Consider the following 10,036-nt stretch of genomic DNA (forward strand, 5'->3'; position numbering starts at 1 on the left):
ATTTTACACGGTATGCAAAACTTGCACTTGTACAAATATACAGCATTACTCAGCTTTTGATTAGCAATTAAAAGATAAATTTTTACATAAATAAAACTATGATTACTTAGTATTATGGAACTGTATTCATTTTAAGTGAGTCATATGAGTAGATTTTCCTAATAGAGCTCTGCTTAAAATCTTATTGCAGGTTTTTCAGGTAAAACTCATATAAATTGTGAAAAATACATAACCACATCAAGCGCTTATTTTCTTGTAGAGTTTAACTCAAATAAATTACCAATGTGCTTCAATAACACCCTTTGTAAGCTTAAAATTTTAATAAAATATGTAAAAATATTTTTAACGATTTAAGTTACTGAATAATTTCAATTACTTTTCAAATAAAAAAATTTTACTAAATTGATTCTTTAAGTTCTTTTTCCACTACTATAGTATACATTTTTAAAACAAGATATATTACCGGCTGAGAGTATTCATTTTTCATTTAATAAGCAAAATTTCTCTCAAATTATTTATGTAAACACTTATTATATTTAAGAATAATTTGTCATGCAATCAGATTATCTCCTGTGAATTAAAATGTTTTGTAAAATATTGCATTTGCATTTTTAAACATTAATTAATTTAATTACAGTTAACTTCATTAGTTGAAAACAGTAAATTTGTATACAAAAGATAGCTAGAAGCAAGATTATTCCATAAAAACTAAAACATTTTTTAACAAAAACCTTTAGAACGTAGTCAGAAACCATAGTCTAAAAATATATGTATTTGACTATTAGTTTTGTTTAATGATTTCTCTTTATATTAAAAAATGCATTTGAAAAAAAAACTTTACTATAACACAACTCAAATTTTTGAAGTCAATCGCAATTACGAAATTATATGAGTATTAATAAATAATTTTGATAATTTATATGCAAATTCAATTATTCCGTTCTCTTAAACTTTTCGCTGCCGAATTATCGGAAATTAATCAAATTACTGTAATTGCAAAAAAGTATTACTTTTAAAAACTCAAGAAATATAAGGCAAGAAAAAACGTTTACTTCGACTGCATCAAGGTTATAATACCCTTCACAGGTGCATTTTTTATAGCATAAAAGGGTATAAAAAGACCTTTATCTTGATTTTGATCGATCAATTTGAATGACAACTATATGCTATATGAGTATTGGTTCGATCTGAACAATATGTTCGGAGACTGTAGCGATGCCTTTAACAAAAATCCATGAAAAATTTTGAAACGATACCTTGCCAAATTAAAAAGTTTTCCAAGGACTTGAGTTTGATCGGTTAGTTTGTAGAGCAGCTATAGTTGCCCGATATTGGCGTTTTCGACATATGAGCACCTTCTAGGTGAAAAAAGGACCCGCGTCAAAAAATGTTTTGGTAACCCCTTAGTTAAGTTTCCTATAAACTATTACAATTTATTTTAATTCTTAAGTTTTTAAATTTAAAGAAAAAATTAAACTTGTAATTTCCCTTGTCATTTGAACCATTCACTACAATAGTAAAACTGAACTAAACTATGCAAAATAAAATTTGGTAGTATTGAAGATATACCAATTTAATGAGGTAACCGCATACTCTCTTGTACGAATTCAACTCCATAACTTTGTTGTTGCTTTTATTGTAATTTTTTTTACAAAAGAGCAGCGTGCAAAGATAACATATGGGTAGATTAGTAACGAATCGAAGACAGCTAGTATAACAGTCATTTATATATAATTTAGGTGAAAAGTTTAAATTGTTGTTGTAAAAAGTGCAGATTTGGGAAAGATAAAACAAGGTCAACAAAAGAGTAAAATAACTATGATTTTTTTTTTTAATTTAGGAATTCATCTGCACTTTCTTTTCATCAAAATTAATGAAGTGACCTCTAAAAAAATGCCGCATGCACTTTTAGAGTTAAGCTCAATAAGAGTCCTTTCAAAATTTTTAGCACCTTTTTCTGAAGCATTGGAGTTGAGGGTCACAATACGCATTGTTTATATATTTATAAAGACAGGGGGATTTTAAATAATCTATTAACAATATAACTCAAGTGAAATTTTGGAAATTCTATGTAAGATATTGAAAATAGGGCTACTACTAATTAAAGTTCTAATAACTATTTTAAACCACATCTTCAAATTGTCAAACGGTTAAAATATTGAAAATATTATATTCAAGTTTGTTAAGAATATTTAACATTTTTATAATCAAAACAACTTTTAAAGATTTCGACTTAAAACGGAGGCAACAAATTTAAGCAACGAGGTTTATCCCAATTTTCCTCCGAATTTCGGGTGTAACAACTGGTAGTTTTTATAAATTTTAGTATATATTTACATATGGAATTCGGTGTAAGAGCTACTCTATATACCACAAACACATACAAAAAATCTGATACCAAAGCGAACAAAATCTGGTAATAATAACACATACATATTTTTTATAAATAAAGTTAGATTTCTGTAATTAATTGAAAAACACTTATAATATGCATTCCTTTTAACCATTTATTACTTCTTTTTAATTTAGATAAATGCTAGAAATATATTTGTCCCCCAGAGAAAGTTCGTGAAAGCCAAAATAATTCAACATTCCTGAGCTACAGCTATTTATTAGAAAAACCAACACCCACCTCTAGACATGTTGAATATTAAAAGGAACCTAAGCAGATATATTGTAGCAATTATTAAACCGAGGATGCTAATTGGCTTGACTAATAATATTTTTATATTACGCGTTTTGAATAATTATAGGTTGGAAATAGTAGTTATTGTTCTAGGCATTTAAAATGTTTCACTATTTTTTTTGCAATTGTACAATTAAAACACGTTCTATCACTGATATTTAGTACACTGTATGTATGTATGTATTTTCACTGTTTTGCATACAAAACCAAAATGGAATTTTTTAACCCGAGTCTGATAAGTTTACTTGATATTTCGAGGGAACTTATTCATTTCAATTTCATTCGCTACAAATTAACTTGAATTACACTCCGGCTGAGACTGTGACAAACTCACACAACCAAACAAGTAGAGAAATCTTCATTTGGAAAACACGTAGCCTAAACACCCTCACAATATTACTACATTTATTTACTCATTCCTTGTTATTTTAATTTTGAAACGTCAGCTGGACACCGGTGAGTCTGCGTCTATCTGTATTGTTTAAAATTAAGATGCTCAATTGTCGATTGCAATGACGGACTGCTGAGCACAGTGACACAAACACACACATCCACAAACAACACAACACTTAAATTGTAGATTGCTAAGTCAATTATGCACTTCTAGACACATAAATACATATGTACAAATGTACGCTATATATATTTTTATTTTTGTGTCCAATTGCATTGTTATTTTTATCACTTGCTCGCCAATATCACTTGTTGTTGTTGTGTCACAAGCCTCATCAGGCAATATCTTAAGTGAACACGATTAGCCTATTGTTAGGCCTTACAAATTCTTCATATTCATGCTTCATGCTTCAATATCATCACTCACACAAACATACTTTGCATTGTATCCACTCGAGAATCAAAACACAATTCGTTGTAATTCGTCGTTAACTTTGATTTTGTCGCGAAACACAAGTTGTCGATGATATCGCATCGATAACGTGTTGTACCGTTTAGCACGAGAGCCCGAAACAAACTGAGGCCTAAGCTCACCTTTGCCGTGACTGCGCTGCGCGACTCTTAGCCATTTAGCAGCGCTCATATGGCCCCAACGCTGCGCAAATGCCGTTCGCTCAGCAGTGCTTCTTTATTGATGCCTGGCACTGCTGTCGCTCAGTGGCGACCGGTTGCTGGTTGCATTGTCGCAGCACTCTTTGCCTTCAGCGCTCATTCTCCATGCCTGTGTAGAATACAGAGTTCTGCTATCTCTCTCGCTGGCTCTGTTCGCAGTTACGGTGTTGCTGGAAGTGTGTTTAATTTTATCGCAACTCCGCCGTGGTCATGCCACACAAAGCCAAATAAAACAGTTATCACAACAAACCTATTCTAACTTTGTTATGTATGTGGGCGTGCACTTGGGTGTGTGCATTTTAAAATGTATTAGGGCATCTGTGTTTCGGAGTGCCCGAGCGTTCTCGCTTCCCATCTACTGACGTACTTAAGTGTAGTGGTGAAAGAATCGGGTGTTGCCAATGCGGTATGTTCATTAGATGAAATAGTGGATTTTTAACTAGCTATATTTAAGGCTATAACGGCTAGCTATGGACAGTAATACATTATCACACCACGGAAGCCGAGTTCAAGCAGAGCTTACTCACACCATGGAAAACGGTTACCTTTCAACAGGCATTTTTACACCTCTGAGTGTGTTCGTGACTGAAACTTTACTTTTCGTAAAACCAATGAGACTTGAAAGAGAAAAAGATATACGTAGACTCTTACAATAACAGGGAGTCATGATGTGAGTTTTTTTCGCCCGACGACACGCCGGCCTTAGAGATAAATAACCAATCGACGTCTTCGACTCATCAATTCTCTGCACATAATGTTTGGGCTTTGATTTATCGATAAACATTTACATGTTATTCAGTTAAATTTAGTAAAAGTATTCGTTAATTGGTATACCTGCTTGCAAATATATTCCGATTGTTCGCAGTCTATATGTTTTATAGCAATAATTTATTCGACTCGTTACAGCTAATACCATGCAGACTCAAAAGTTCGTATCTTTGCCAATACTATTGTAGTAAGTAAAAGTGACTCCGTATGTTAGGTAGTTAGACCACCCTTCAAAATATACGTTCATACTGTAAGGTCTAGTAAAAAGAAGTCCATTAGATATTATTTCATTGAATGCAAGGTTATATTTGTGATCCAATTTAGGTGAAATATGCTCTGAATTGTTCGATAACTTATTGTGATTTTATATGGAACACTCGATTTTCATAAACACCTCTTGTGGCGAATTTTACACCAGCGAAACCATTTACCACAGAGAGTATTAGGTACTAATCTATTGGTACCAGATCCGGAATATAAGATGGATGTATAAGAGCCTCCCAACCAAGCTCCGGGAGCTTTTGGCGTTATACATACATTATACAGTTACGAAGCTTAATCAAATAAGTTTCAGATTGCTTCAGATGTCGTATTCTCCGTATCTGACTTTCTTCGACTTTTAAATGAGGTCTTAGAGAGTCAAAATAATGCTTGGTGAAAAGAAATCTTATGGCAATGAAGAAATAATCACCGGTGTATCGTTTTCGATAGACATTTTTTTGAGTAATAAAACTGATTTTTCCACAATGTCCGATTCCATTTCGAAGCTGGCTTAACGATTCTTATTTGAGCAAAATGGATATCGACATATACAAAACAACTCAATTGGGATTTGGTGCATCTTAATTATTCAAAGATTAGTTTTGTCTCAGTGAGATTGACTATTTGTAAGCAAGATATAAGTTTTTCGGTTACATGAAATATTCCGCTGACTTGATCTGTAAATGGCATTTAATATTAAGAGTTCAGCTTTTTTGACCTTACATAAGTTACGAACTTAAATATGTATAAGTATGTATTATTATAATATGAATTGATGGAATACTCAGTTCAGAAACTAATTGGGTAGTAAAGGTGTATTTTATTCCAAATATTCTAAAAACTCGAAACTAAAACTGCAATCAAGATTTAATACTCTAAATAGTTTTATTATTATAACAAAATCTGATATCACCAAATATTAATTTATGGTATTAGTACTGGTGATGTGCAGATTTTCTTGAACAATTTTTCGGCCCAATACTGAAAAGCGTACGCTCCTATTGGCACAAACAGTCACCGATGCAAAACCGTGGACCGAATCAGCTGATACGACCTATCTTATGAGAGCGCAATGTAAATGAACAGTCACCACCACTTCTACCGTCCGCTTCAACGGACCGTACGGCATGGATAATATGATTCGAAACTCTTTGAATCGAGAGAGCGCTGTAAAAGTCCACATTTTTTATAACATTTGACAGTGGTGCCACTGTGGAAAGAAATACGTTTTGAGATTTTTTAATGTATTTCTTGGGTATTTTTCGGTTTCAATTTTACAGAAAAATATACATAAATAAAATTAGTTTAACAAGCTAGATATCCTATATGATGTCTAAATATATGTACGTGTATATTTTGATCACAAAAGATTCTTAGTGGTAGTGCATTGTTTTGTTGTTTGGTATAGGAATCCCGCAGAAATAAATTTCGAAATCAGTGGGTAATTTATGAGATCAGATTTTTTTGTGACTTTTACGTATATTTCTAATCTTTATTTAAAGAGATTTAATATAGTTTTGTTTTTAAGAAAGAGCGGGTATTTTGTCGCGGAGTATTGTTTTGCTTAGCAGTACCAATTGTCAACGTATATACATATTTGCTTAGAATTCCCAGCAAATGTTACGTAAACTTTAACTTCTGAACAAATTATCAAAAGATATTTATTTATAGAGCGTATAAAAAAGAAATAAGGTTCATGTTTAGGTTATTTAAAACTTGTAAGTGTTTTGAAATATTAAAATATTTTGATAAATTTAGTTTTAAACGTTAATTTTGAAAATATTTTGTAATTAAAATATACATGTATATATATTTAAACGTCATATAGGATATCTAGCTTGTTAAACTAATTTATGTATATTTTTCTGTAAAATGGAAACTGAAAAATACTCAAGAAATACATTAAAAAATTTCAAAACTTATTTTTTTCTTGAGGGGCACCACTGTGAAATGTAATAAAAATGTGGACTTTTTTCAGCGCTCTCTCGAATCAAAGAGTTTCGGATCATTTTATCCATGCCGTACGGTAGGATATCCGCAAAAATTTAATTTTTTCCGTAGAAACGAGTAAGCTGAGAGTGAGAAAGCAATAACTTGCAACTTAAAAAATTAACTTGAATATATTTGAAATATTCTTAAAATAACTCAAAATCACAGTCAAATACACTTATTTATAAATAGGTTAACTATTTTTAATAGTTGGATTTTAGTTTTGAGCTTTTACATTATGAAAAATTATAACTAAAAAACTAAATGTGTGAAAAATCATTGGTGAAGTAAAAGCAAAAGAGAACAACTGATTTCTGCGTTGCAACTACGGGCATAACTTTTGACAAATTTGGTTTGATACGGGCGGTAAGTACGGAAGGGAGGAATGTCGATGACTGTTTGTGCTATAATGCGTACCTATGCAAAATGTAAACAAATCCTACAGGATAACACAGTAAGCTAAGAACTAAGCCCTTATCGATGCATGTTAATAGTTTATGCAAAAAGAATAGCACCAATGGTGATATGTTTGTATGTATCTACAAAGATATTGTTTGCATTTATGTAATTATACCCTGAACAGGGTATATTAAGTTTGCCACGAAGTTTGTAACACCCAGAAGGAAACGTCGGAGACCCTATAAAATATATACATAAATGATCAGCATGATGAGCTGAGTTGATTTAGCCATGTCCGTCTGTCTGTCCGTGTGTCTGTATATATACAAACTAGTCCCTTAGTTTTTAAGCTATCGTTCTAAACTTTTTCACCTGTCCTTTGCTCACAAAGAAGCTACTCATTTGTCGGAACAGCCGATATCGGACCACTATAGCATATAGCTGCCATGCAAACTGAACAATCGGAATCAAGTGTTTGTATGGAAAACTCTTTCATTTGACGAGGTATCTTCACGAAATTTGGCATGGATTATTATTTAAGGCAATAATCTAATCGCCAAAGAAATTGAATCGATCGGATGACTATAGCATATAGCTGCCATATTAACTGAACGATCGGAGTAAAATGCTTGTATGGAAAATTTGTTTATTTGACGAGGTATCTTCAAGAAATTAGGCACGAGTTATCGCCTAAGGCAACAAATTATTCTCCCCAGAAATTGGTCAGATCAGATCACTATATCATATAGCTGTCATACAAATTGAACGTTCGGAGTAAGGGGCCTTTGTATTTGGGAAGGGTACGGTGCAACCGAAGTTAACGTTTTTTCTTGTTTTTAAGAAATTTTATGCATACTCAAGATATTCTAAGGATCGCCCTGAGACGATCGTAGGGCAATATACAAGTACATATACGTATACCAGTGTCAGGTGGGATCTTTTCGTTCTATTTACATGTAAAAAATTTGATCAATGAGACGAAATAAAAATTCGGAAATGTTTTAATGTATGCTTTCCGTTAGTAATTATTGTAGTTCTCTTTACGAGCACGTACATATGTATATTTGTATACACAGGTTCTCTGTGTTAAAAAGACACACAGTTTAAAAGATATACTACTTATTTTACCTTATTTTTTGAATTGTTGTAATTTAAGCTGTGTACTAAATGCTACTTAGAAAGTTTTTTAGAAGGGCAATGGCCAATCTAACGTAAGAACGTGGAAACTCGGTGTTTTGAAGGGAGTGGACCATATTAAGGATGTTGACAGATAAGTTGCCGCATTAATATGTGGAAGTGCAGCCTGCTGTCGCATCTAGTACATATTTCATCCAAAGTATTCCCGATTTTGTTTAAACTGCCACGTTGCGATCAGGCTGAACCTAATCAGTAAGGAAAATGTGACGTGTGTCCAACAAAGAAAAAAAAATTGCAATGTGCAACTCGCGGGATGGCTATACTGATAGAAATTTTGAAGCCCTAGCGAATTTCTGTAAGACTGAGCATAAGGCAGTAAAATATAATTTATTCAAAAACTCTTTGATGAGTCCAAGTTCTGAAACAAACACAAATTGAGACAGGTCCACATTTTAAAATGTTCCTACTTAGTTTTTAAAGCATTTGTGTACATCAAATCTTCGGAACGTACCACAAGACATCATAACTTTTAAATTTTACGGTGTCTTTACTTACTCTGTAAGTGCTTATTGATTTACAAACTACCTGTAAAGATCAAACTTTCATCGAGCTAATAGAAAGTTTATGAAATCTTGTTTATGCCACAAATATGAAGAGTTTCGGTATCTCCGGTATTGATAAAAAAAATAATATGGTTCGAAAGATAAAAATGCAAAATTGAGTCATATGTAGCAAGCCGTAAAAGCTGTCTTAAGTTACCAATCCATACGGGTTTTTTTCTTTTAATCAAATTTTGAGTAGTTTCTTTAAATGAATGTCCATATGTAGGAATGTTTATACAACCTGGTAATTTTTTCTGCTTATACACTTTTAATTTCCAAAAAGAAATATATAACACCCTCTCTCCCAATAACTTTTCTAAGAGAGTTGCCAAAACAACGAAACATTTAGAGAGAACGACCACCGACAACAACAAATTGTAACAACTGAGAAACTTGGCGCAATGCCAAAATGCACTTAAATTACCAAGTTCACCATCCTTTCATCACCGTGTGCAACGAGGAGGCAGACAACTCCAACCCACAACAGCATTAATTTTTGAAAACATTGTCGAGAGCAAAAAGGAAAATTCTGTATCAATGCCTTTCAATGCAGATTTGCAACCCAAATTTTTCATAGGAATCTGGTTACATAGTTGACGATTGTAAAGCTGAAATCGAAAATTCAATCTTTTTTGGCAACAAAATATCAATGCCAAGAAAAGGATATGAAACTACATTTATGGAGAAAAAAAACCAATTCAAAAAATTTACGAGCAAAGTTGTAGGGCTACATACGTCGAAACACTTGTATGTTAGACACCTCCGCGCGCGTCTTTTCCAACGTGACACTTATTCTAAGAAAGCCGTTTTATTACTGTGTATATGTGTGTGTATTGTTCACGCGCCATTCAATTCTTTTAAATACTCGTGTGGCGTGTGGTTTCCCACCACTTATGAAACAACCAAGGAGGCTTAAGGATATCTATGACATACAAACACTTAATATATACATTAGGTTGGACCAAAAAAACCAATGCTTTTTTTGCTTCGTACTCTAAAAAATTGGTCTAAAAAAGGCTCTCCAAGTATGAGCTCTTAATTGTAACGGGAAGGTTCTCCGACTAACGGTTTTCTATTTTTTTTCTTATTATCAGATAGAAAAATGTATATCTCACTTCCAACTACTTAA

At 32.6% G+C, this 10,036-nt stretch overlaps 1 protein-coding gene across 1 annotated transcript in view; it reads right to left on the reverse strand.

Annotated features, from left to right (window-relative positions):
• LOC106620518 (serine-rich adhesin for platelets) overlaps positions 1-3,673 on the reverse strand; it is a 128,024-nt gene extending 124,351 nt beyond the window's left edge. The window contains exon 1 of the mRNA XM_036357916.2: positions 3,517-3,673. The gene's annotated coding sequence lies outside the window, so the exon portion shown is untranslated. The remainder of the gene's footprint in view (positions 1-3,516) is intronic.
• Between the last annotated feature and the right edge of the window lie 6,363 nt (positions 3,674-10,036).

The sequence above is a fragment of the Bactrocera oleae genome, chromosome 2 (genome assembly GCF_042242935.1).
Source record: "Bactrocera oleae isolate idBacOlea1 chromosome 2, idBacOlea1, whole genome shotgun sequence".
Lineage (NCBI taxonomy): Eukaryota > Metazoa > Arthropoda > Insecta > Diptera > Tephritidae > Bactrocera > Bactrocera oleae.